Source organism: Lonchura striata, chromosome 1A, assembly GCF_050655825.1.
Source record: "Lonchura striata isolate lonStrDom1 chromosome 1A, ASM5065582v1, whole genome shotgun sequence".
NCBI classification, from domain to species: Eukaryota; Metazoa; Chordata; class Aves; order Passeriformes; family Estrildidae; genus Lonchura; species Lonchura striata.
In genome coordinates, this window is record NC_140741.1 from 18,156,914 (window position 1) to 18,184,214 (window position 27,301).

Below are 27,301 nucleotides of genomic sequence, written 5' to 3' on the forward strand. Positions count from 1 at the left end.
CAAGGGCTGGAAGGGAGCACACCTACCCCCTGCCCTCTGGAAGGAAAGGAGAACACACTGCCATGTGCTCAGGAAGGGTGAATATGGCCACACCTGCATAACCCCAGGACAATGCTGCCCTCCTGCCCAAACAGAGCCTGTAGCTGGCTGTCTCAGAAGGGCCTGGCTGTAAAAGAGGGAGCATCAGAGCTGCTGATGGTGAAATAACGAAACACACGCATGTAGGACATACACACAGAGAAGCAGACACACATACAGGGGGATCCAAATAGAAAGACACTGAATGCTGGCAGACTGGCAAAACACCTGGAGTGTTCTGAAATGTGATTCATTAAAAAACAGGCCATCTTTACTACTGCACAGGTGCTCTCCCTCAAGTGTTAGTGCACGATCAACACGGTGGCTTGTCCTCCTGCTCCATGTGGTCACATTATCCTCAACTCTATCCTGAGCACCTGCAGCCATGGGGCACAAAGACCCTAAGCAGCACTTCAGAAGGAGCTACCACAAAACACATCACAGAACTGCAAACACCTCTTCACTTCCAGGGAGAAGGGCACTGGCTGGGCTGTACCCCTGCTGTTCTCCTATGTGGGTGAAGAGTGATTTTCTGTCTCCAGAGCCACCATTCCCACTCTGCTGAGCCACACCTGGGACTCCTGACATGCGATCCATCACATCCACCAGCCACGTGAGAGCACAGGCAGCACACGTTCTCCTACCCCACGCAGGTCCCCCAGGGCTCCATCTAGGAGCTGCTCTTTTCCAGGCTGGATCCCGCAAGGTGAACACCTCCCATGAACCAGCGCTCGGCAGGCTAAGCGTAACCTTTCAGAAGGCACTCAGCACTTTGCAGGATTTAAATGCAAAAGCCTCAAAAAGGCAAAGCTCATTTTCCTGAATTCCCAGCTCTGGCTGCCATTTGTGACAGACTTCACACATTTATGTGCTGCCCTGTCACATTTGGGTGGCAAAAAAATGGCAAAGTATAGATGCCGTGACAAGTAGATGAGACATGTTTTTCCTCTTTAGTGTTCTTAGGCTCAGATTTCCCTTCAACACATAGAGGAAGAGAAAAAACCCTTGGGGCAGACAGAAACAGTTTAAGAGTTTAGTTACTGTTATTGTGAAAAGGATTTTTAAAAAATTAAAAAATCAAACATTATGAAATATAGAGCAGTGTTGGACTTTCTGAAATTCTAAGTGGAGACTTTTGTATGTGCAGACTAATGTAATAAATAAAAATATGCATGAGTACTCCAATACATACTTTTATAGAGAAATCTTATGAGTGAATTTCTATATTCGATGCATGCACTCCATTGAGTTTCCTTTTTTTTTTTTTCAGTTGGCTGGAAATAAATGTAATACAGGAAAATGGTAATAAATGTAATACAGAAAAATACAGGAACAATTCAGACAAGACTGTCCTTCCTTTCCACCAAATCCAATATTTATTTTCATTAACTTAAGGATTCAAGACCATACCACTTGCCTAGCTACCTAACAGGTTCTCTTTAAAGTATATTTACTTCAAAGTATATTTATTATAGTTGTTTAAGGTATATATTTAATACTAGACATACACTTAAACATATATTTAAGGTGAATTTTAAGTGCGGAGATATAAGCAGGATATCTTATCTGCATCTTGGTCCTAAGTAGCCAAGATTCTTGTTTTGATTTTGCACTTGATTGTGACCATTAATGTTACAAGAGAAATGCTCAGCTCACAGATGGAAAATCTCCCCACAAGGGCTCTGCAAGAACAGTCACCGTCAGACTTCTCAGGGTTCATTGGCTGGCTCACAAGAGTATGAAATATTTCCCCATAAAATACATATAAATAAATAAACCTACATTTAGATTTAACCACACTGTTTGCACTGAGTAGATGCACTTTTATTAGTCACAAGCAAGTATTGACACACATCAAGATTCAGAGTTTTCACTTGGATGGGATCCCCTTTACTCCGACATGTCACAGGATTTCCTTTAATGGGCAAATTACAAACCTGAGTAAATTCCCTCTTCTGTAGCCACAGTGTTCACCAGTTATCCAACAGTAACTCTGACCTTAATCAAACTTCAATATGGAAATACTATTTCACCTTAATCTCCCATGTCTGTAGTAAAGCAAAATGTCCCAGTCAAATCCAAGGACTGAAAATAGGTTATTTTTAATTGTGAGATATTAAATATTCTAGCCAAAATCCTCGCTCCTTTGAATACCACAGCAAATATCCCGTTCATTTCAATGCTGCCAAGAGTTTTACCATGGAGAATGTCCTGGAATTCAGTTTGTAAAGGTGAAGAAATAAAGAGTCTGAATCAAGTCTCACTGAAGGCCATGGACAGACTCCTATTCATGGCAGTGGAGTGGATCAGAGTCTGTCTTGGCACAGTTCAGAGCTGTACCCTCAGAGATCGTGAAAGAATTGTTGTAAATGCCAGATAGAATTAGGAAGTACAAGAACACCCAGTACTTTTTATGGCATTTTACAACAAGTTCAAAGCTCTAAACTGGACATAAAGTTAAACAAACTGCAATTAGATTGAGAATCAGTCATTTCAATGTATTAAAAAGCAAAGGTAAGTTTTCCTATAATATTCCAAGTAGGCAGTGCAGAACAACAATTTACTTAACTGTAAAAGTAAACTCATATGAGAAAGAGAGACAAAGACAGAAAACAGAATAATCTCAGGGAGGCATGGAGAATAAAACAATAAATTAAAAGCAATAACTCTTGCCTTCAGTGATGGCTCTACAATTTCAACTATGTTTTTGGCTTCTATGTCCTCTGTAGGGAATTAAAAGGTAAGAAATGCTCGTGTCTGGATTAAGAAAAAAAGATTCCTAATTGACACTGCCATGAAGAATATTTGCAACACAGAACTGAGTTTCCAACCCTGTCTATTTATTTAATCTATAAGATAGAAAGAGCTACCAAGAATATTTCACAATGAGTCTCTTTGCTCGCAAGGGTTTCCCTGTGGGAAAGCAGACTCTGCTGCTGTGCTATTTTGTGTTCCATGATATTGGTAGGACTGCACTGAAACCTGCCCAAGCAAGTGGCCATATGCTTGGAATTTGTTTAATCTCTTCATCCTACTCTCCATAACAAGTTTATTGCTTTGGAACAATGCATTATGGATGGCAATGGCTACAGAATGCAGTTGACACATGACAGCAAGGAAAAGAAAAAAGATACATGGCAAGAGGATTCAAGAAAGGCAGAGGGGCAAAACACTGAGCACCTACGATTTGTATCTTATTAGGAAATAACATGATCCCTGTGAATATCTAACATTTATGTGCAAAGAATACTTCTTCTGGAACATGCTGTAAACAGTGAGTAAATTCTTCCAGCTGGGATCAGCATGCCAGTTAAAGACCACAGAGGGACCATAAACTCACAGCAGCCTGCAGGATGGGAAAAGCAGAGATCCCACTCTGTGTCCGCATGGAACAGCAGCTGATCCACAGAGCAGAGAGACATGATCCTATCTGACCTGAAGGCACAGCAAAGATGATTTTCAAGAGATTTTTCTCAGGGCTGTGGTATAGGTGAGCTGTCATCCCTCACACCAGCTTGGGAACTATTCACAGGATCACAGAACACCTCAAGATGGAAGAGAGCCACAAGGATTGCCGAGTCCAGCTCCCTGCTCATTGCAGGGCCACCTTACACTAAACCATGGACTGAAAGCATCACACAGTCCCTGGACTCTGACACACTCGGTACCATGGCCACTTCTTTGGGGAACCTGTTCCATGGACTGACCACCCTCTAAGTGAAGAGCCTTTTCCTGGTGTCCAACCTGAACCTCCCCTGGCACACTGCACCAGAAGAGGAGGCTGTGAACACAACCACAAAATCACAGAAACATAGAAAGCCCTGGCTTGGAAGGCACCCTAAAGACCATCTTGTTCCAAGCCCTCTTCAACAGGCAGAGACATCTTCCACTCCCCCAGAGCTCCATCCAGCCTTGCCTGGGGCACTTCCAGGGTTGGGGCACCCACTGCGTCTCTAGGCAGCCGGTTTCTGGTGCCTCACACCCTCACAGGGAAGAATTTCTTCCTAATATCCAATCCAAACCCACTCTGTCAGTGTGAAGCCATCCCCTGTCGCTCCAGGCCCTTTGTAAATACTCTCTCTCTCCCTCATTCCTATAGGCTCCTTTCAGGTACTAGAAGGCTGCAAATAACCAAGAGGTTTATTTTATTCTTTCACCCTCTTCCTGGCAGCCTGGTTTCCAGTTTCCCAGTCAGGAGCATTATCCATTGTCCTGTTAGATTAAAGGAGATGTTCTTCCTGTTAAGCTCATTCAGTGTTTAAGGGGTTGAGTTTAGATACCTTCATCCTCCTTAAATGTATGGCATGCATACAGAAGCAGCAGACCATACAACACTTTTGGAAGCCTGACGTGCACAGCAAGTGTAGAATTCTAGACACACAGCTCAACACCTCCTCAGCTGAGAAATTCCAACAAATGCCCAGCACTATCACGTACCACAAGACAAAAAGTCTCCTCTGGCAGCAGAGCCCTTCTTGTGGCAAGGGACAACTTTGTACCTTGATCCCCCATGCTGAATCCCTCAGGAAAGGAGGACACAAGCCCAGTTTCCCATGACAGAGATGGCAGCACACACTGGTACCCAGAGTGAAGCAGATGTCAGCAGCCAAGAATCCCATCTGAATAATCCACTGAAGGATAAAAAACTGAAAAATGTACAGTTCCATAAAAGGAATGCACCACACTAACAAAGTCAACCAGAAAGGGCATAGGGGAAATTGAGACAGCTAAGAAGGAATCTGAAATGTACATGTTTGGAGAGGTTAAAAAAGGAAAGAAAAAGGATAAGCCAGTCTTCAATTAGATATAAACATTGAAAACATTTCCTTTCCCCAGTGGCAAAACAATTTTCAAGAGGCATGTTTATCTAACAATTTCAAATAAAAAAAAAAAAAGGCAAGAGGAAAAAGGTAAACTTAATTCCAAATGTAAGCAAAACTTTCAATTACAAAGATTTAAAATTCCAACCTCAGGACCTGAAAGGGGGTCAAAACGCATTTTTTGGTCCATTTTTCAGAACATTGATATCCAGTGAAGGCAGTAAAGGGTACTCTCTCATATACTAAGTGCACTTGGCAAAAACAAATGAAGACACATAAAAGAAAACAAAACTCCTCCCTGTGCATAATGGACCAGGAAATGGTAAAGGAGTAAATTGTTTATTTGGGGACCTGCATCTTTTGAGCAGCTGTTGTACCTCCTGCTCCTATTTGAGGCTCACCTCTACCGTGGCAGGGGTGGATTGCATGTGGGGCTCATTACTGGACTTCTGGGCTGGGGATTTCCAGGAGCTCAAAGCTCATCTGCCTCTGAGGTAAAGGAGAGCTTTAGCATTTCATACCATAGCAGCAGAGAGAAAGCATGAGTGCTTTTAGATCCCCAGCCCCTACTACAAAACTAGGCCAGAAACAGCCACTGATAACTGCCCTAAAACACATCAGGAAAAAAAAGCCTGGATAAAACCATGCAGGGGACTGGTTCTGGGTTCTGACAATTTGTTTGCTGAAATGGATGCCTAAGCTGTCTTTAACACCTCTGGGAGAACATTCCTGTAGACCTTCCAGACTTTCAGCTCTATCTACAGAGGATTATTGTTATCAGACATGGCTGGGACAAATGAAAATTACCAAAAAACCCAAAATGCAATACAAAGGAAATAAAATTAACCTATGTATGGTCTCCCCACATGCAGCCACTGTGTGTTATTTAGATTTGAAATAGGCCAAATTACTGGCTACATGGACATTGACTGAGCAGCTGCTGAGCAACCAATGATTATCCTGGCAAAAAGATTTACCTGAAGGATGCTGATTTTAAATGGTATTGGCCATCTTTGCTGCTTTTGCATACAGGAAAGGGAAAAGGGAAGAGGAAGACTATGCTTTACATCAGCAACCCATCATACAAGATTGTATTCCTAGGTCAAAACCAAAAGGAAATGAAGATGGATTTCAGCATTGATACCCAGTATGAATCTGTAATTTTTTAAATCATTCCTATTTTCAAAACAGTTTTGCCATAATTGATGAGGGCTGAATATCTTTTACTTAATTAGGGGTAAGAAAACAAATTCTAGGATGATTTACCAAGAGCAGTCACAGCCTAGCTGTGCTGGCACAGAGGTCAGTGAGGATTTCAACACTGCTGCAGACTCAGGGAAGTCAAGTACTAGCAAGGAGTTTGCAATGGTACATGAAATACTTTTAAGAGTACCCACCCTCCACTATAAGCATCAAAGTGTGGCGCTACTCTGTATTTCTGTAGCACAGCCCGGCTCTGAGTAAATAATACTAAACAATAATTCCTGGTTAAAAATTCATTATACAGAAGGTTCCAAAGAAAAAAGGAAAGATAAGTAAGTCTCTCAAACCTAGCCATTTACAGTTGTGCAGCATTAAAATCACACCCAGTAAAGCTGCATGCATTAAGGCAAATAATAATAATAAACTGAATTAAACTAAATCAAACTTGTCAGAATGGAAAGAAAACAAATCCAAAGGCTTGACATCAACATAAAACCAGATTTCTGCCTGTTCCCTTCATAATGGTTTTTCTATTGCACTTTATTCTGACCTTTTATTACTTTCCCAACACTGAAGAACATTGCTTTTCAAAACTCTTCATGTCTTTGCTACCCCTGTCATTATTTCCACTCCTGTTGTGGAGAGCTGTTAGTCACTTTCATTGCAAGGTGCACAGCAGCACTGTACCTTAACAGAGACAAGAATATATATAATTTTTGAGGGGGGGAAAAAAAGAGTAGGAAACACATGAATTTTTCTTCTAAAGACCAAAGCCCAATTTTGTTATAAAATAATAAAGCAACTAAGTGAATAAATAATAGTTTAATAACTATACTGGGAGACTGAAAAGCATGAAATCAATTTCCTGCTGGTAAGGAGGGAAAAAGACACTTTTATATTACTTGACTTAACTAGACATTGTCCTGATCCTGCTCAGAACATCTGTTGAATTCAGTGTGAGCTCCAAAACCAGATCAATTGGAATATCAGGGTTCTTTGAGAAAGGCTTGCCCCAGCCAGACAACACAAAAGAATGTAAGCCCATAACTAGTACAAGCTGAAACAAATGGTTCTGTGCAAATCCCACAGCCCATCGAGCAGCACACACCATCCTAAGGAAGCACTTAAGCCTTGCTTACAGATGAGAAGGGCTTTGTCACTAACTCCAGTGCACCAGCTAAAATGAGTAAGACCAGGCTACAGGAGGAAAAGCTCAAGTGTTCATGCTATATTAGAGGCACTAACTTAATTTGCACTATGTGTTTCAAACCTGCTTGAAGAGCACACAGCCCAGCAGCTTTTTGCACCACCAGAAGTCCTGACAGGACAATTCTGTCCTTAAGCAGCAGCAAAACTCTGGCTCCAGTCCAGAGCAACTGAGACTAACACACAAAAAGTCTGCTTCCAGACCTGCAGGTGGATCCTAGGGGACAAACCCCTGTGCTGCTCTCAGCCCTGCATAACCAGAGACATAACTGCAAAATCTAGACCCTTAATTCCTAAGAAATGCTCCAAGAGCTCATTTAAAATGGAGAGCATAAAGGTAAATTTAAAAAAATATTTTGTTTAGCTTTATTGTCCTGATGTTTAAAAATGACAACTAACTGCAACAATCATTAATCCCTTATCAGTATTTCCCTGCTGCACAGTTTTGTGGATCTGTTTTACCCAGCAGGAGAGTCTTAAAAAAGTCTCACCTTGCTTTTATTAAGGTCCCAGAGGAACAGCACTCATACCTGAGCACACTTGAGTACAACAGCAAGCAGCCTGATGGAGGATATTCAGTCTTTAGCCCATTTTGGACTCTGACTCAAGCAGTCAAGTTCTGTTTGCTTTATGACAGCTGGTTCTGCAAACATAAGTCTAATATAAAAGATAACAATGGCATTTAGTATAGTGGTTTTTTTTTTAAATGGCAGCACACGTCATCAAGTAGTTCAAAGCTATTTCAACTTCAAGTAGGAAATTCTCACCACTAAGAGTCTCAGCAGTTCAGCTACACTCCATTCTCACAACCATATAAAGCAGATTTCAGAAGAACTTAAAGGGGTTGGACAAAAAAAAAAAAAATCATACACAGTCAGAAAAAAATCCCATGCATTCCCTTCTCTGGCAATAATTGGGAACACACACCCAGGGCAAGACAGTGAAAGGGCTCGGAGTGATTCTTCCTTGGGTATATCTTCCTTGCAACCTCCAGTTCACTGATTTCCCGAGTACTCCAAGACATATCATCGAGGCTTTGCCCACATCCTTTGTATTCAGCATCCCTGATGGACTTTCCATCCATCCACCCACTTGTCCATTTGCTTTCTAACATTTATCCTTTAGACCATCCATGACCTCTCGTGATGAAGTTTCACAGTGCATAAAAAATACCAGTCACTTCTTGGTCCCAGAGTGGATCCAGCTATAACTGTACATTTGGGACAGGGAAAGCTCCATAGTGAGGCCCCCCCAAAGTATTTTCTCAGGTATTATTGGAAAGCAGGCATTCACAGCTCCTGCTGGGCAGCTCCAGGCACCACCATGAGCTGTGCACTTGGTACATTCCCTGTATACCACCAGGCTGCAACAAGGGCAGAGATGCAGCACTCTTCAAGTCAGTTCATTATGCAGGATGGCTTTCTTCCCTGAGAAGGAAGTTATACAAGCAGAATCCATGGTTTTTATTTACCTGACCGTTAAATTCCCCCCTCCATCTACTTTAGACATTGCAGTTGGACAAAAAAAAAAAAAAAAAAAAAAACAAAAAAAAAAAAAACCAGAAAACCCAAACTGAGGTATTTAAATAAGATGCTGCAGTTCTGCAATTCTCTGCAGGGTCACAGACAGACAGGTTCTGAGCAAACCTCAGTTGATGCTTATGTGACAGGGTGTACTCACCAAACTTGAGTTTGCAGCCAGAGCAGCCCCTTGCTCTGGCTCCTCACACAACTGCCAGGCCCTAGGAAGGAAGAGTGACTGCTCTGCATTGTGACATCCCATCCTGGAACCTCTTTAAAGTACTTACTCAGGTGCAGTTGGCATCTTTCAGGCCATGGGTTCTAAAACAGGTGGGTACTTAGCAAAATGTTATGACCTTCATTACTCTGTAGAAATCCTAAAGACTTTGCAGGAAAATCTCAGCCCCCTGGGTAAGTTCAAGCCTAGTCAGAACCCCTTGCTTTTCCCAGCTGCTATTCACAGGCTCTTTGAAAGAGTCCACAATCACTTCCATTTGTTAAAAAGCTGGAAAAAGGACTTCTGTACCAGAATTGTACCTTACCGAAATAAAAACTGGCAGGACTTCCCATCAAATCCTGTGTGGACTGAGCCCCCTGTTTTAAAAACAATGTTTGCCAGTGCTGCAAGTTACTCTATTTATTATTATTCTATCTTAAAATGGACAAATTGGAATGAAACTTTCCTCTCATTCCCATCCTTGGTAGCATGGGTAAGTTTACATGACATCCTGAAAAAAATGCAGTACACAGAGGGCATTAATGCAAAATTGCAGAGATCACTTGCTCATATTTACTCCTTCTCTTAACACCAGACACAGAGCTAAATGTCATACAATGCATTTAAAATTAAAACACTTATTGAAGAACTATAAAAAAAAGACCCAGAAAGTGTGTAACATGTAATTAAATCAAAAAAGTAGCTCAAAGAGCTTGGCAGGGCTCAGAGAGATTAATGAGTGTGTGGATGAAAATAACCCATGTCTGCATTCAAAGAGAGTAAGTTAGACCACCCATTTCAGCTGTGGACACCACAAAGACACCACAGAAGAGCCACAGAGCATTGAGAGTGAGAACACGTGCAGGAATCCCCTGGTACTTGAGCCCTTGCATCCCTTACAGGGATGTTAAAGCAGGATAATAGAGGATTGACCAAATATTTGGGATTCACTACTGTATTTCCACCAAAATACTTGTCTCCAGAAGAGAAACAATCTTAGGAAATGTTCACAGGTATTCATAGATATCTTACAGACATAGAACACAGGAGAGATAGTAACAGATCACCTGAGCCAGCTTTGTTACTCTTAAAAGCAAGTGACATCCACTGAAAAGTAAATTCCAATTACTTTCTTAAAATATGCATTCCCAGTACAAAAAGAGAAGAGCAAATTTCCATCACAAAGCACATTTTTGGGTTTCAATCCTGTGAGTTTGTATCCACCTCAATGAGTGGATTACAAACCCAAGCAAACTCAGCCTAAGGTTAATCTAAATGCAGTGGAACCAACCATCACTGGTGTTCCTCTGACTTCTTTCCTTCAGCACCAATGATCAGATTAAATGCAGATGAGAAAATAGGAAAAAAAACCTCTGACTATTTAAAGTCTTAGTTTCCAGCATAGCAACTTCCACAGTATATTTACTTCTGAGGATGGACACCAGCAAGAGGGAGGATGAAAAAGAAGGGGGAAGAAACAAATGGAAGCAGAGTATCAGGTGTAAAAATCTGACATGCAATTGGGTCCTCTCTATTGGAAATCAAGCACTCTAGAATTTGAAATTATTAATATTTATTGTTCACATTTCTGAAGTGGGGGGGGAGAACCACAAAAATAGTAATGATAATTTCTCAAAGTATTAGCTCAGGCCAGTAGTTGCATACTAGTCAGGTAGACTGCAGCTGAAAGAGGAAAACTTAAGGTGTATGAGGCACAACGAGGGGACACAACAAGAGAGGTGTGAACTGGTGATGAAGTTGATAAAACAAAATAGGTGTGATAGAAATTCATACACAATGTCAGCAGTGGTCCAGTGAAGTTCTTCAAGCCCTGACTGAAGTAACACTCAAGTTTCTTTAAAAAGCTGATTCTTCATTCCTGTCTTTGGAGAGATGCTACAAAATTTAAATTATCTGTGCTGAGTTTTTTAGCCAGACTGTACCTCTGCTCTTCCAAAACCACCTCTTGTTTTACAGGGGATACCACTATGTTCAGGTGAGCTCAATATAGGCTCTTGGACCAAGGGCCAAATTTGTGAGGCAAATTAAAGGAAAGCACTCATAGCTGCAAAAACAGCCTGAGATCAGGAGCATTTTCCAAATATCCCGTCTTATTTACTGAGAGGTGATGACAGCTAATTTAAATTATCCAATTTATTATCATACCCACCTCCAACCTACTGGCCTTATTCCACCTCCACAGAGCTCTGCACAAGGCACACAGCTCAAGCCCTCCCAGGACCACAGAGATGAGAGACAAAGAAGCTCTGAGGAGAAGGGTACAGCTTCTGCAGTCTCCTTCCATTTATCCACCAAGAGATGTCCCCCTTCACCTGCTGCTCCCACACTGCTGTCTGTGCCCAGCCTTCTGCTTTTGTGACCACCACAGCCACCACTGGGCATCCCCTGGCACCTCCCAGATACAAGGCTACAAATCATCCTGAGATTTAATTCTGAGGCAGACATTACTTCTCATTCAAGCCAAGTAACAGGTTTTTTTAGTTCAGGCCAGATTTTGCTCCCCTGCAAAGGGATTTGGGGGCAGGTTTCCACCCCTCAAACCTTTTGGCCATTTTGGATCCAGCCCAATCCCACCACAAACACAGCATTTTCCTATATGAACAAAAGGAGTACGAGCCTTTGAAAGGAGTCGTTGGATTATTAGACTTGAAATAAAAAGGAAGGGCATCACTTTTCTCCACTCAGCATTTACTAAAAAAAAATTTTAGTTGTTCACATCCTTCCAAAGCACTGTACCATGAAATATTTTGCATGATGCAAAGAAAGGATGAACAAGGATCAGAAAGATATTTAAGTCCATAACCCCGTGAGCTGCCCTGGGACTCTGTACATACTGAAAGTTGGGTGCCTTGTCTGTATGGAAACCTACCCTGCACTGTACTGAGACAAGAATCATTTGGAACTACTAAATTCCAGTGAAATGTATGCACTCTTAGCATTTCATTCCACTTTCAAAAATAAATTCTTTTTTGCTCTCCCTTGTTTAGTAACAATCAGTGCTTATGCCAGATATGTCAAACCAGAAAAACAGACTATTTGCCAAATTTGACTTTGAATGGTAAACTAACTTGAAAGTTTCAAGAAAGCCTGAGCTGCAGCAATGTGCCTGGTTTTTGCATTGGTTTTTCTGGTACCTTTCAAGTGATACAACTTTTCTCTTCTTTTAATAATGCTCATTAAATCATTATGAACTCAAATTACATAGTACCACAAAGCTCTTTACCAGCCACAAGGTATCCGCAGTGGTGTTAAATTTTTTCATCTTATTGTCAGCTTACTCTAAAGAGACATTAACCTTGAGCTGATTTATGCTCACATTTGATTACTGCCCACTGTGGTACATCACAAGGGGCCAGGCTTTCACTGAGCACTGCTTTCCTTTCCAAGCCATGTGCTCTGACTCCATCTCAGCTCTTCTGCTGTCTCCAGTGACATGGGTGTGTGAAGCTCTTCTAACAATTCCTGAAGTCAACAGCCAGCACAGAAGAACGTTGGGCCCAGCACTTTAAGGCTTTAATGCCAATATGTTTAGTGTCTTTTTTCTGCCCACCCTGCTCTCATTGGGCATTTTGGTTTAAATCCTACTTTCTGACTGATTAATTTTTCGATTAATGCAACTCATTTTCAGCTTGGTATTTTGCCTAGTTCCCTTCAAATTGAAGTAATTATAGAAAAAATTAAGTGCTCCAATAATTTTAAACCTCTCCACACACTGCAATATTATCAGTGTACTTTACTTTTTTTTTAAAGGTGCAAGCTCTTCAGGAGTGCTTACCATTCAAGCACACAGAGTCTATGAACTGATTAAATATTATCAGATAATTTAAAATCTTTACAAGAGCTTTGGCTTTCCAACACTGAAAGCAAGTGCTGTGCTAAAGATGGAAGATGGTAGGACATGGTATGCTCTGAAAACAAGAAATACGAAAATTATTTTTGAACAAAGGCAATCTCAGGCTTTATAAATGCAACAGCAGGAAAAAAAAAAAAAACAAAAAAACAATGGAAGGTGAACTCTTTCTCCTCAGACCACAAGCCAGAGGAGTTGGGTGAAATCCTGGCAGAGGGCTGCATGCAAAGATTCCCCAACTTCCATGCTGCATCCATGAAGGTTTTCCCCTTGCAAAACACCTTGCACAACTGGGCACTAACACACACACCTCACCTGGAAGAAAAACCCCCCACAGGCAGACAAACACTCACCTGAGGGGCTGCTGAGGCTTGGGTGACTGCTGTCCTTGCAGTACAGCAGACACTTTTCTCCTGTCAGGAGTTCATGGGTATAATTTTAATTGAGCACTGGAGCAGGAAGTTCTCATCTTGCACACTTAAATGCTATCTTAAAGAGTCCACTTTTACAAATCTACAGCACTTAATCATCATTTTAGTGCTCTTTTCATGCAAGGTTTTCAGAATAGATCTAAAGGTGATACACCTATACACAGAAACCTTATTATTTCTTTAAACTAAACAACACTGAGGCAATGAGAGTGGGGTTCTTTTCTTGGCTAGTATTGTTAAAACAAAAATATACAAAACAGACACATGAAATCAGTGCTGTCAGTGCAAGACCTGGCTTCTTCCTATATGTTACACAGCATTTATAAATTCAAAAAATACTGTGTTATATATGATAGTACACGACTACTGAAAAATAGGCTTATTGCATCTCTAACTCAGTAACACTAAGACTATCCCTCACACAATTTTTAAACCACTCAATTAAAAACAATAACGTAACTACAGCATGGCACACTCCTGCCAGGGTCAAATACCAATTCTTCATTCCATAAAGAGAGGTAAAAAAAGCAAAAGCAACACAGGTTAACTCTTTTTCATTTTCATTCTCATTAAATACTAAAAGAGCAGTTTGTAGGATCAAGGGTAACTTGGGTTGCTTAACAAGTGCCATTGCATTCCACACAGATTTCTCCTGACTACCCTAACAAGCAATCCCCCTTAAAGATGCAGCCGAGGATGATCAGCCTGATCACTTTTTTGCCCCATGTGCCACCCTTTTTCCCCCCCTCACATACTATGAGAACAGCACAGTCTTGCAGCAAATGAGAATTGGTCTAAGGGGAGAACTTCTGACCTAACCCCCAAACTTGGTGAACACAAATCCTCCAAATTCAAATCCACCACCTAACTGCCTAATGCAAAAAACAGCAATTCAGCTGTTAAATTCTTTTTACCATGTATTTCAAGAAATACTTAATGAATAACCTGTGACAGTAGAAGAAAAAAGGATGGCAAGACAGGGAGAGATTACAAATCAGCATATTTTTTTCTGTTCTGCCTGCATCCATTTTCAAACCTGTCTTCCCTTTCTTTGCTCTTTGGAGTCATTCTTTAGCCCTGACCTTAGCAGAGTGAAGAGATTAGCTCCAGTGCTGTGAGAAGCAAGTCTGGGGCCAGAGCAGCCCCTCTGCACACACACATTGTCCATCTAAATTTGTGGATGTTGGACACAGATCAAGGGAGAGCAGACATCACAACATAAAGGTCTCACCATGGATCAGCCTGTCAGACTGCTGCAGGAGAATATGTATTCCTCCTACATCCCCTGCCCAGGGAATGAACACTGGAGGGCTGTCAGACTTCAGCTGGGCAACACAACCTAGAATCCACAGGGCTGGACTCTTCTCATTTGCAGCAAATCGTGAACTCTCCTCTAGAACTGCTCTGGATTTTCTTGTTTGAGACAGGGTGGGCTCTACTGCTGATGTCCTCTGGGAATGAAAGGTGCTCAGAGGAATAGAGTGACACTGAAAACCACTCAAACATGTAACAGCACTCCTGAGCCCCACAGCTGCCCCCCAGAACCTCTCACAGCTTTAGCTTTTCCCAGTCTCACCTTGTCTTTCTTAATTACTGTGTTCTCCTTCTTGATCTATGTAGCACCCAGAGATATCAGGGAAAACAATGAAAATGACCACTCACTAGGGACAGGGGTATAAAAAGAAGAGTTTAACATCAGCCTCAATCTGTTCCCATTGGCATCTGCTGCAAAATTCCCTTTGCCTTCCAGGAAGCCAAGAGATGCCACTGCAGATCACTTTTGAAAGCAGCAATCCAAGAGCAGTCAAATGCAAAAAGATAGCAGACTGATGGCTTTTTCTTTTCCCTCCTGTTGCTTCTAATTACAGCTTTATTTAACTGTACCCCATCATCTATATTCTGCCTCAGGGAGGGGGTCCCCAGGACCAAATGGAGAGGTCAAGGCCCTTTGCAGGTCTGCTAAAATTGATGCTGGCTCTCCAACCCAGCTTTCTCATGGAAGAGTGAATGCGTGCACACTATTTATTTAGTTCATTTCATATTTTACTCCTGTACTGAGATGCCCCGATTGTCCACACTGAAAAAAAATCTAGTTTTCTTCTCCCTGTTCCCTTCTGGAACAAACTGTGGTGTCACCCCAAGCAGGAGCAGTTTGACAGCAAAGTTACCCCAGCAGTCATACTGCATGAAGAATATGGAATTCTACCTGGAATGCCAAATTTGGCTTGTTCAACCTTTCTGGCAGACCTCTCATCCTCTAACACCCACAAACCAACAAGTCAGGACATGAAACACACAACTCAATGGTATTTTGTAGAAAAAAATCACCCCCCCACACACTCTGTTGTGCTATCTGCCCAGCAGCTCAGGTGTTTTAAATTGCCAAAATTCAAAATGTGTCACAAAACCATCACAGGGATACAAAAGTGCCACAAGAAATACAGAGCCAGGCTTTGCAATGTGGATGCATAATGGACCTAGGCCAAACCAGGAAGGCAGGGAGCTTTATAAATGAAGCTGTTTCATAGTATTTTTACTAGCCATCACAGCCTCTTCAAGAGTCCTCAGCTACACCAAACAAATGGCAGCTCTAGGACAACAGCAGTGTGCAAACAATGACATACACACTCCTAACCTATGGAACAGTATTTCAGAAAAGAAGGAATTGGTGGGTGAGAGGGATACACTTGAGCCCTAACTGTATCTGATTATGAAGAGGAGATATAGGTGACAAAGAAACAAACACAAGAACTTCAAACAGGAATTGGAGTAGAGGAAATTAAGCCTGAAGTCTGATCTCCACAACCCCAGAGCTCTGGTGCACCCGAGTCCAGCCAGGACCATAGCAGTGCTCAATAATGAAAGAGAAAAAAGATTGCATGTGCCAATGCCAAACTTCTTAAAGTCATCAAATCCCAGGGGTCAGGGAATCTATGGGTAATACTCACATTAATTTACTTGCATTTGTTAAGCCACACACCTGCTTTTGCAAGACAAAGAGGCTTCTCTCCCTCCAGGAACACAAGCAGCCAAGGGCATGCCTGATTTTGGAAGCTTTTTGAGTATAATTAACAGCAGACATTAAAAACTAGCATCTAAGTCACCTCTTGATGATAACTTTTTAATTTACTTTCATAAAGCTCACTCAGACAATACAAAGGCTTCTTCCTTAGTTCATGTGTCTGCACCAACAGGAAAGGCACAGACCTAGAGTTCCCCACAGCATGGAGAGGTACTGCTGAGGCTGACAGCAGTGTGAAATGACACAGGCAGGACTGCCACTGCTGCCATGTTCTGTAATTAGCCAACTGATCAGAGCATCCTTCACATTGCCCTGCAGTTTGTCAGGGCTTCTCTCCCATGCCCACCATAAGAATGTAGGCAACAAAATCCAGACTGACATTTACCCATACCAAATGTCTTCCCATACTGACATCTCAAACTTGGTTACTCCTCACTACAACACTGAACTCCAAAACAAAAATCTCATTACTAAGTATTTTTGGAATAGACTTCCCTTCTTCTCTTTCCTACTCTTCCTTTCCCTTAAAAGCGTTTAGAAGAATGCTTAGAGAAATCACACATTATTTACATGCAGTATAATTTTATGGGGTTTTTCAAGGTGTTAATTGAAAGTTTTAATGAATGTTAATCATCTGTCATTTTCATTGGCAATCTCCTCTCTGCCATATGCTTAACTTTTACACCTGTATACAGATTCTGCAATCAGTTCTTTTAAATTGTTTTACTTCTACAGTGTAGTATTAATATATAGGAAACAAGCCAGCTGCAACCAAGATTGTCATTTTCTGAAGTTTATTTACTACATATAGTGCCCAATCGTAAGTGGAACAGAGTAATACATTGTACTGTAGTGGCACTAGTTTTGAAATAGTTGGATTAATTTTAGTTGGATTAATCAGTACTTAGAGGAGATGCTGGACTGACACCTGTGAAGGCCAATCTACTACAAGGCAGGGCAAGTACAGCACTCACAACATCTGCTTAAGCCCCCCTATATATTGTCCTTTTGTCCCTTGCCTTTCCCCCCACATCAACTGGCAATTGATGGGAACTCCAACAGTCATGTCTCAGTCCTGCTCTTTTTCAGCAACATGGAGATTTGTTTCTGAAGAGATTGGGCTGAGGAAGTACAAGCATGCAAGTTATGAGTTCTATTTTTGACTGACCAACTATTCTGTGTGAATCAAGTCACCCTCAGCACACATAGCACACATTTAAAATGGACATACCTACCAGGCTCTTCAGCTTTTACCCTTTTCAACAGGGCTGTTATCCCCTCTCCTCAGTCAAGAAGTCTGATTTTCAAAACAGGACTTTTCCCTTGTACATTTTAACCAGCAGTAAAATAATATTTATCCTTGGGGTTTAGTGTTAAAATAACGAGATGAATGAACGTAGCTTTAAATTCACCTTTGCTTTTTCATCCATCATTACAAAATGGCTGAAACAAATTAGTAAGATCAGAGCAGTGCCACTGCTGTAAAATTGGCAAAAGCGAGGAGATGGTGAACAGCAAGTTTAGGTTCTTAAACTCAGGAACAAGTAATAGGCAGTAAGGCAGGCTACTGTACATCTTGCTAATTGTCTGAGAATGAGATGCAAGAGAGGTGAACAGCCTGGCAAGGACTGCAAGCCCCAACACAACTTACAGCTTCACTAGCAACACCAGAAAAGGGGTGGAGGAATTTTGGTGCAATTCTAGGCGAGATTTGTATGCAAACAAAGTGTTAGAGAAAAACAGCAGATAAAACTGTTTCAGAATACACTCACAGAGACCCAAAGATCTGAAGCAATAAAACCCAGAAAATTGACAATGTCTGGTCCACTGGGAGGTGTAAAGTCCTGCTGGCTGAGCATGGCTGATTTCTGCAGCTCTGGTGAAGAAGGAAACAGGGAAGCAGGAGAGAATGTTCTCTGTCCTGCCCTCTTGATGATACAGGCAAAGACCAGCAGAAGGAGAGATTTAGAGAGGAATACTCCTTTCATAGGCACACCACTTCAGAGTCTGTCAAAGTGTCTGAGCAATTCACAGTACAGAAACATGCAAATTTCTACCTCTTCTTCAATTAAATTTTGGGGAACTCAAAATGTCAAGAAAATTATTCTTCAGATAAAGTTGTCTAAGCAAAATGAACAGAAGTTCATTAGATGCAGCTCATCATGCTCAGTATCCCTCTGTTCCCAAATCTACTGTATGGAGAACAGGGATGTGAGAGACACTGTCAGTTTTTTCCCTTTGGATATCATGAAGCACCACAAGGTGAAAGGTCTTCTTTGTGGGAGAAACACACAGCCTGAGAGTCCTTGTGGCCCCTTCTAATGGTGTGTTCCAGGAAGTTCTAGAGTTGCAAACACCCATGAACTTTTTCTATTGTGTTGGAATACCTTAAAGTCTCAATGCTTGTTATCATATGAAAATCTGCATTTCTTTTTTAAAAGTGCTGAATTTCACTGTTGAGAGTTAAAGAGCCTGAACTATAAAGTCTGAGACTTAGGGGTAATAATGAGGAAATCAGAATCTATTACTTTTAAAACCCCACAATGCATAACAGTTCTGATTTTGACACTAGGGATGGACAGAAACACTACACAGATTATTTTGACAAAGGACAGAAAGAACACCAAAAGAACAAAGTGCACAACAAACTGCAAAGCCTGGATTTCCTGTGATGAACTGAATCAGAAGTAAAATCCTACAACCATTCCAAGTGTAAAATGGAATAACAACACACAGGTAGCTCAGTGACACTCTTTAAAACCTCCCCATTCAAACCACAGCTTCTACAGTATAATTAATAGTAATGGCAACCTGAGAAGCCTTGAATTGAAACCTGCTGCAGAAGTGCTCTTTTAGGGCAGATACAGAACATGGAGGTACAGAAATTAGTTCTCTTTCCATCTCTTGTGAGTCCAGCTATCTCATTTTCTATGTACCCTAGTCCCTATTTATACAGCTGTTCATTGAAGAAAAACTCTTTAAAATCATTTAGAAAGATAAAGATACCTATTCCAGGAATAAAACTGCTAGGAACTTCCTAGAAATTTTGCTAAACAATAGGAAGCAAGTTCTTTATTTTCCACATCACAAGCCTAGTAACACAAACAAACCCCCTGTTCTTTGCACTACTGCAAGTTTTACAGTAAGAATTTAGATTGCTGAAAAGAAAAACAGATGGAGCAGAACTGCTGAATGCTCTGGAAATCCCAGGGTTGTACATGCAGTGCTGAGGCCTGAATTGGAATGGACTAAAGGGCACATTCTACTCACTTTCCAAAAGCAGCTCCCAGAGCATCAAAAGTGGCAATGAATTTGCATTTACTTGACTGTAAATACTATTCATGAGAATAAAAAGAAATCTCAGAGGTTAGGCTTATATATGGCATATTCATTAATTTGAAAAGGGTGTTTGGATGTCTTGATTTTTTGAGCTTTGCTGATATTCCTTTATATTTGATTTATAGTGGCAAAAATATATTCTCACTGGTCCCAAATGTTGATGTCCAACCAGGGAGATGGACCAACAGTGCATCATATCCATACCCTAAGCTAACAATCTCTGATGCATAGATTGGTTTGGAGTTTATTTTGGAGTTTTTAGGGTGGAGCAAGGAGGAAAGGGTACAGCAGAGAAGTGCCAGAGCTGCAACAAGAGCTGGGGAAGAAAGGGAACATGGGAGGGCAAGGAAGGAAAGCTCAAGATTCAAGGAAGATAGTAAGAAAAACTTCCAGAACAAGCCTGGATCTCAGCCTCAGATCATCTGTCTTTTCTGTCCCCTGTATGCATCAGCTGAGAGGGAAAGGTAGCTTTGTTCCACAGGACATAAAATGACCTGGCAATGCACCAAGTAACTTCTGCTCTCAGAGATTATACTCCCTCTACAATGATTACTCTTACTTCACATTATTACACTCAACACACCCAGAGAAGAGTACTACACTCCATCACATCTTACCTAAAAGAAACATATTTTGTTTATATGCATCAGACTTAAAAATCATGAACTGTTACTCTCAATATGCAAGCAAAAGAAACAAGTAACAGCAATGGCAAACTGCAAAATACATGTATCTACAAATTTACAATTCTCAGTTCACTTATTAAAAAATTCTCATGAAACACTGTTCCTCTCTTTTGAGCAGAAAGGCAGCAAAGTGTTTGTATTTTAGCTGTTACTCTGAGAGCTCAAGAGACAGTTCTGGACCAAAGGATAGCATGTTCCCACTTTGCCTGGGCCACAGCAAAATCGTTGTTAACTCTCTACTGTATCCTCAGGGCATGCTGTATGCATGCTGCCTAAAGGTAGCTTTGAAGACCCAGCAGAAATAAAAAGTAAATATTAACAATCCTTAGGATTTTAAATTAATTTTATATCAACTGTTTTCTTCCTGACCGTATTTGCCAAAACATTCTCCTGTGTTAAAGTCTACGATAGGAAAAAAAAACATTTCAATCTTATGCAGTATCAAGACTTTTTGAAGTGTTTTGACAAGCACTGGCTTTTAATCAAGTAGCACAGCAGCAAAGAACTTGATGTAGCAAGTCACTTATACCCCTTGTGTATACAGTGTATATTCAGTCTCAAGGCACCTCTCTGCCCAGTGTGAACCAAGCCCCTGAGACAAGAGCATCACCATCCCAACAGCTCTTCTGTAACCTGCACAGCTTCCCTGAAAAATGAAAAGGGTGAAAGGCTGACATCACCCATGGCCTCCTGAACACACAGTGGGGCAGTACCCCAAGTGAAAAGGAACTGCAAAGGATGCCACAGGATCCTGGATTTTGCCCATCTGGTGTTCTCATGTACAAGCTCCAGCAACTAGAAACATTACCGTGGTCCTCAGAAAGTAAGACAAGTCACAAAAGCAATTCCCTAACCAATTCTGTATGAGGAGGATAATCCTCATGCCTCTGTCTTCCCCCTAGTGCAGCTTGGCCCCAAAAGAAATACCATTGTCTTGCAAGAGCAGCATTCCCAACAGGAATACTCTCTCCTGGCAGTGGCAGGGTGCTGAAGGAGTAAATCCAGATAGACAGCTCCTACAGATGAATTTAAGGAAAACCATTTGCCATGGGGAAACTAAGGCAGAGGTGTATAAGGAACATGTCTGGGCCACTCTGTGGATCAGTGCAAAGCTGAGATCAGACTCATCATCATGATGTACTGGCAGCTGAGAAAAAGAAAATAGAGGAGCTTCAATGCTTTAAATGACAGGAAGAGAATTAATTTTCTGATGTGGTGTTTTGTCAATTCTTTTGTCTTGTCATGTACAGCAGAAATAATGTTCATAGGATTAGAGTAAACATACAGCAAAAGACTCTGATGATTATTAAGTATCTCAGCTTCAATTTGATGTTTTATCACCTGCCAACCTTGCACATCAGAAATGATTTTTGTATGTATTTGAAATACAAAATTTACAAAATATCAGCCCAGAATTTAAAACACTTCTTAAACACATTACAAAAGTAAGTTTAAAATGTCACTGAAGCTACAAAGAGGCAAAAGCTGTCCATTGCTCTTATGCAATAATTAATTTTCATCAAGGTCCTTATTATTCATTAGTTTATATAGAGCAACAAAACAGAACTGCATGTTTAAACATTTGCTGCATATGCCAGAACAGTAAAGGCTGAAAATAAGTGTAAAGGATAATACACAAAACGTAGCTAAATGTATTTTATATTATGGATCCATAATACAGAATGCAAATGATTCTGACTAAGCATTCACAGGAGACAGTCTTTAGGGTGCATGCTGTGAATGTATATTATGAATAATGCATAAAACTTGGCTAAATCTTAATGAGTCCATTGACATCCTATGGGGTCCACAGGAGCCTTAGATCCCAAAGCATGTCAGAGGCACATTACCCTCCTCCCCCACTTCATTTAAAAAATACTTTCTTAAAACAAAGGAAATTAAAACACAAAAGAAAAAGCCCTTAGCTCTGATTTAACTCCCATATGATGACAAATGCAGAGTCACAAACTCTGACTTCCTTCACTTTGTGTCTGCAAGTTCCACATTAGACCAGGGCACTGTATGGCCACATCAGGTGTGGGACAGAAGTTATTCCCAGTTCCAAAATTAATACACTTATGGGCTTCTCCATGCACAAGAAAAAAGAGGACAAAAGGTGATAAGCACCCCTATCATATTTTTTCTCTGTTCTCCTTCCCTAATTCCCAGAGTCTTTAAGCCAAATAATTAACACAGAAGAAGATGGCAGGAAATATGGGGGGAAAGACACCCCATTTACTAGTTAGAGCTACTCCAAAAAAATCAAGTTCACATACTGAAGGACATTGGCAATGGGTGCAGTCATTAGGACAAAGAACTTGACCAAAGAGAAGCTATTTACAGTTTCTAAGTACAAAACCACAGTGAGAAAAAATCTCAACCTCCCAAGTGAAACCATAAGGTTGTACCATTTGATCTGAGTGTATGAGCATACCATATTCTCTAGGGAAAAAAAAGCCTTGGCATCAAGCCCCAGTTCCACTCAGAAGTGTGAAGATAGTTTTTGTGTGTCATGTGCTTGGAAATAAATGAGTGGATTTTTCCTATAGCATAAATACAAAGAAAAATAACTGATGAAGTTCTTGTTAATTGAGGGTTATGAGTCCTCAGACTGGTTGAAATGGTAATTAATTAATTCTTGCAAAACCCATGAGCAATGGTTAAGTCCGTATGTCCTTAAGCATGAGACAGCCGAGGAACAAAAGGTCAGGAGAGTTCCCCAGCATGGCAGAGGCAGAGTGGGACTGTGCTCATGCTCTCTACCCTGCCCCACACTCACCCCTGCACCAGGTGGGCCAATGCTGCTTTCCTTAAGGACCACTTGGATGCTCAGCCAGGCAGCTTGGGGAAGGCCAACACAAAAATGCCTGTGCAGAGCCCAAACCAGTGGAACAGACTCCATCCAGCCTGGCCCTGCTCTCCCTGTCCCCACAGCACTGAAGCCAGCTCACACACAGGCTCAGGCATCCCCCCAGGTGCTCACTGTACACCCAACCTGGACAGCCTGTGGATTGGCCAAGGCAGACCTGCACCCAGAAATGGACAGGATTCTTGTTCACTCCCTCATACACAGTTAGAGCCCAAGTGTCTACACTCACAGGGGCAGCCAGAGCAGGGGAGCACTTTTCACCCCATCCAAATTTCAGCACCTGAACCTGCCAGACTAGAGCAGCAAGAACCCTGGGAATCATACACAGAATCACCAGGTTGGGAGAAACCTCTAAGGTCATCAAGTCCATCCCAGCCTCAACACCTCAGCTACACCCTGGCACCCAGTGCCACATCCAGTCTTTTTTCAACATCCAGGGATGGTGACCGCACCACCTCCCCAGGCAGACCATTGTCACAGAACATGCTACAGTTGAGACAGCCACAAGACACAGACTGTCCCCACACAATTTCAGAAGACTTCACCTCAAACACAGTAACACCCTACCTCTTCAGAAGCTGCCCACACAGAAGAACACCACACCTCTTCAGAAGGCTGCAGCAGCTGCCCTTCTTGTCCTTCAGCCCAGCCTTTTATAGCCCTGATGTTGATGCACTGCACCTGTGTGCCCTCTGCTCCCTCTGGGGTTGGTCAGTGCCCCTGGGCACTCCATGGCTGTTCCCTTCAATGCTGCTCACCTGTCCTGCACAGCTGGAGCCAGTCAGGGATGAGGCTGGGCCACAGCCCCACTCCCAGCCACCACAAACTCTGTGCCTACAGACCATTCCAATATTTTATCACCCTTTCTGTAAAAAACTTTTTCCTAACATCCAACTTATATTTCCCTTGGTGCAGCTTGAGACTGTGTCCTCTCATTTTGTCAGTGCTGCCTGGTGAAAGAGACCAACCCCAGCTGACTACAGCCACTGTAGAGAGTGACAAGGTCACCCCTGAGTCTCCTCTTCTCCAGGCTAAACACCCCCAGTTCCCTCAGCAGTTCCTCACGGGGTTTGTGTTCCCAGCCCCTCTCCAGCCTTTTGCCTCCTCTGGACAGGTTCAAAAATCGCAACGTCCTTCCCAAACTGAGGGCCTGGGACTGGACACAGCACTCGAGGTGTGGCCTCACCAGTGCCAGGTACAGGGGCAGAATGACCTTCCTGCCCCTGCTGGCCACACCATTCCTGATCCAGGCCAAGTGCCATTGGCCTTTTGGGTCACCTGGCCACACCGCTAGCTCATGTCCAGCTGGCTGTCGAATCCCTTCCCTCCAGAGGCTGAGACAGCAGAATGGCTCCTGCCACAGAAATTGCCCTCCTGCCCAAAGCAGGGATCAGGGAGAGGAGAAGGCACGGTTTGGGACAGATTTGGCATAACCAAGTTTTGCAAAAAAGAGAAGGGAAAATACCAACTGCCAGGAAATTCAGAAACGCGAGCGTTTTGTAGGCTTTGTTAAAACCTTCCTTCTCCACCACATGTCCTTCCAATGGAAAATCAATACCAAGGATAGGGTGTTCAGCAAGCATTTTTTACAAAAAAAAAAAAAAAAATCCAGCTTTTGTTTTCCTTGTTCAAACTTCTTACAACAACAAAATATCCAAACATGATTTTTTTACATAAAAGCATTCAACAGAAAGATCCTTGAGGAAAGTAAGTGATGGAAACAGTTCCACTGGATCTACAGCAGAATATGGCATGAAACATGCACGGAGAGAGCAGGGACACATGTGCTGACCTTTGAGTACAGCTGCCTTTGTATTTAAGCATGAGTACAAAACCCCATTTTACACCATAAAAATACCCTTTTCTTTTGATGACAGGTGAATTTTTGTGCAGTTATAAAATATAACCAACTCTCTTCTTGTTGACACATAAATTTGGCCCCAGTATGAAAACACATATATTTACACACACACGTAGATATATTCTAACCAAAAGCGAGGACCAGACTTTGACACCAACAATACTCTCAAAACATTTTAGCTTTGCAACCCATCCTGCTACTATTTATACTTACTGCTACAGATATCAGCAATTGTTTCCTTGCCTCCTCACCCCTCCTGGACACCACGGGAATAACAGAGAACGGAGTCTCCCGGTAGCACTTTCATTCCCAGCAGGAAGCTCAAGCGTTTGTGATATCCATTTTGATACAAAACCTAAATTAGGCCGCTGGAAATAGGTAATGCATAAAAAGAAGCATTTTTGTGCCACAAGATTATTATTATAGGTTACTGTTAACCCTTGGGAGATGGAGGTGAGTCCTGCAGCTCCCCACTGAGCTGAATATTTGCTGAGAAATCACAAGCACTAAGTAAGGAGATATTTCAGGTGTGCTTCATGCTAAACAGAATCATCCTGTTGACCCATCATATTCTGATAGCCAGTTTGAGAGCAAAGCATTGTGAGTTAAACAAAAAGGATCAGCACAGCATGCACATGCTGCAACTCTCCTGTGCTAAGAGAAGATTTAAAAGGGGCTGGATGTAAGGACAACTGTGGAATTACAAATGCAGAGTTCAAACAAACAAAAAAACACCGTATTTGGGAGCTGCCCAAAACATATTTTGCTTCTTGGTTCCCTTATGGCAAAGTTTCCACTGGGTCGCAATCTAGTGAGAAGAACCACATCATTCAAAAAGGAAAATATAAATCCAAACCTTTAAATATTTTGTAGTTTTCAGGTTTCAAATCACTGCAGATTAAAGTTTCAGGGCTGGAAGCGTGTATGATTTATCCCACCTTCACAACTGCAAATCATAAAGCTACACAAATCATAAATTAACTCTTTTTCTTCAGCTCCACCATCATCCCTGAATTTTGAAGAACTGGTCAATAATTTGAATTCAGTGAACCAGGCTATTCTGCACTAAAGCTGCACCACCTCCTGTTGTGATACAAGCTGGCCTAGCATTCCTCATTGCTTGACTTACTCCCTTAGCAAAATGAGCCACACAGGAAATTCAGTCTGTATCTGCCTCCACAATTAATTCAAGTTCAGCTTCTCCTATGCATTCTGCTTTCCTTAAGACATGGAGACTTCAAAGGGCTATAAACTGTGATCTTAAATGCACAACCAACTGCATGTCAGTAAGTTTTCACTAAATATAAATAAATATTTTAGTAAACTATGGTTGCTACTTGTTAAGCCTGGGAAAAATGGAGCCTTGCTGTAGCCTGGAAGACGAATTGGATCTCAGGGCCTCACACATCCTCCCAGTTAAATCCCCGTGCCCTGTATACCTGCAGGAATAACACGGGAGAAGCATTCCAATAACTTCATATAGTAGCAAGGCAGGCTGCTGTTCTCCTAATAAATTTAAGCTTTATAGCTCCTTCACTCCAAAAGCCACATTCTCAGCTATTCCTACACACTGAAAGGGAAGTCCTGTGGAAGCAGTGTTATTTCACAGACCATTCTGACTACTGCACTGGTGACCAGAGCACACAAATCTTTGCACCCCCTACGTGGGTAAACATTAATTAAAATATCCTCCTATCAACAGAATAGTTGGCATGAGCTACAGCTCACTACGAGGAGCAACCCGCTTTTTGTTTGGCCTGGAGATTTTCCTACAGCCATGGAAAGACACAGGGAGGAAGCCAGAAGTCCTAGCTGCTCCTTTTCCACTCCACCATTAGGTTTGGCATAGCTTTTCCTAGACAGCCCTCTTTGCTCTAGCAGCTCTGACATCTGCACATTGCATTTGCCCTGTTGTGCAAGCAGGACTATTTCCTCAGAGATAAACAGAGCTCACCAAGCCCACGATGCCTGACACAAACAGAGCTGGGATCCAAGCTTCCTTGGGTAGCCCAGACCCATCCTTTTCATTTGCAAATGTAAAGCAAACTTGGCAAGACCCAAAGGGGAAAAGAAGGAAATGATCTTAATAAAGAAATGGGAAGGAAAAATCTCCCTCCCTCTCACAAGCCACGCTTTTCTGAACAGCTATTTGAATCATCCCTGCTCACAGACAGTCCC

General features: G+C 41.8%; 1 protein-coding gene across 14 annotated transcripts in view; it reads right to left on the reverse strand.

Annotated features, from left to right (window-relative positions):
• Window positions 1–27,301, reverse strand: part of SOX5 (SRY-box transcription factor 5) — a 607,791-nt gene that overhangs the window by 567,570 nt on the left and 12,920 nt on the right. For 11 of the 14 annotated variants that reach the window (XM_085570337.1, XM_085570320.1, XM_085570318.1 and 8 more), the window contains exon 1: window positions 1–27,301. This exon is cut by the window's left edge; it is cut by the window's right edge. The exons of the other annotated variants lie outside the window; for them this stretch is intronic. The gene's annotated coding sequence lies outside the window, so the exon portion shown is untranslated. 14 annotated transcript variants of the gene reach the window in all.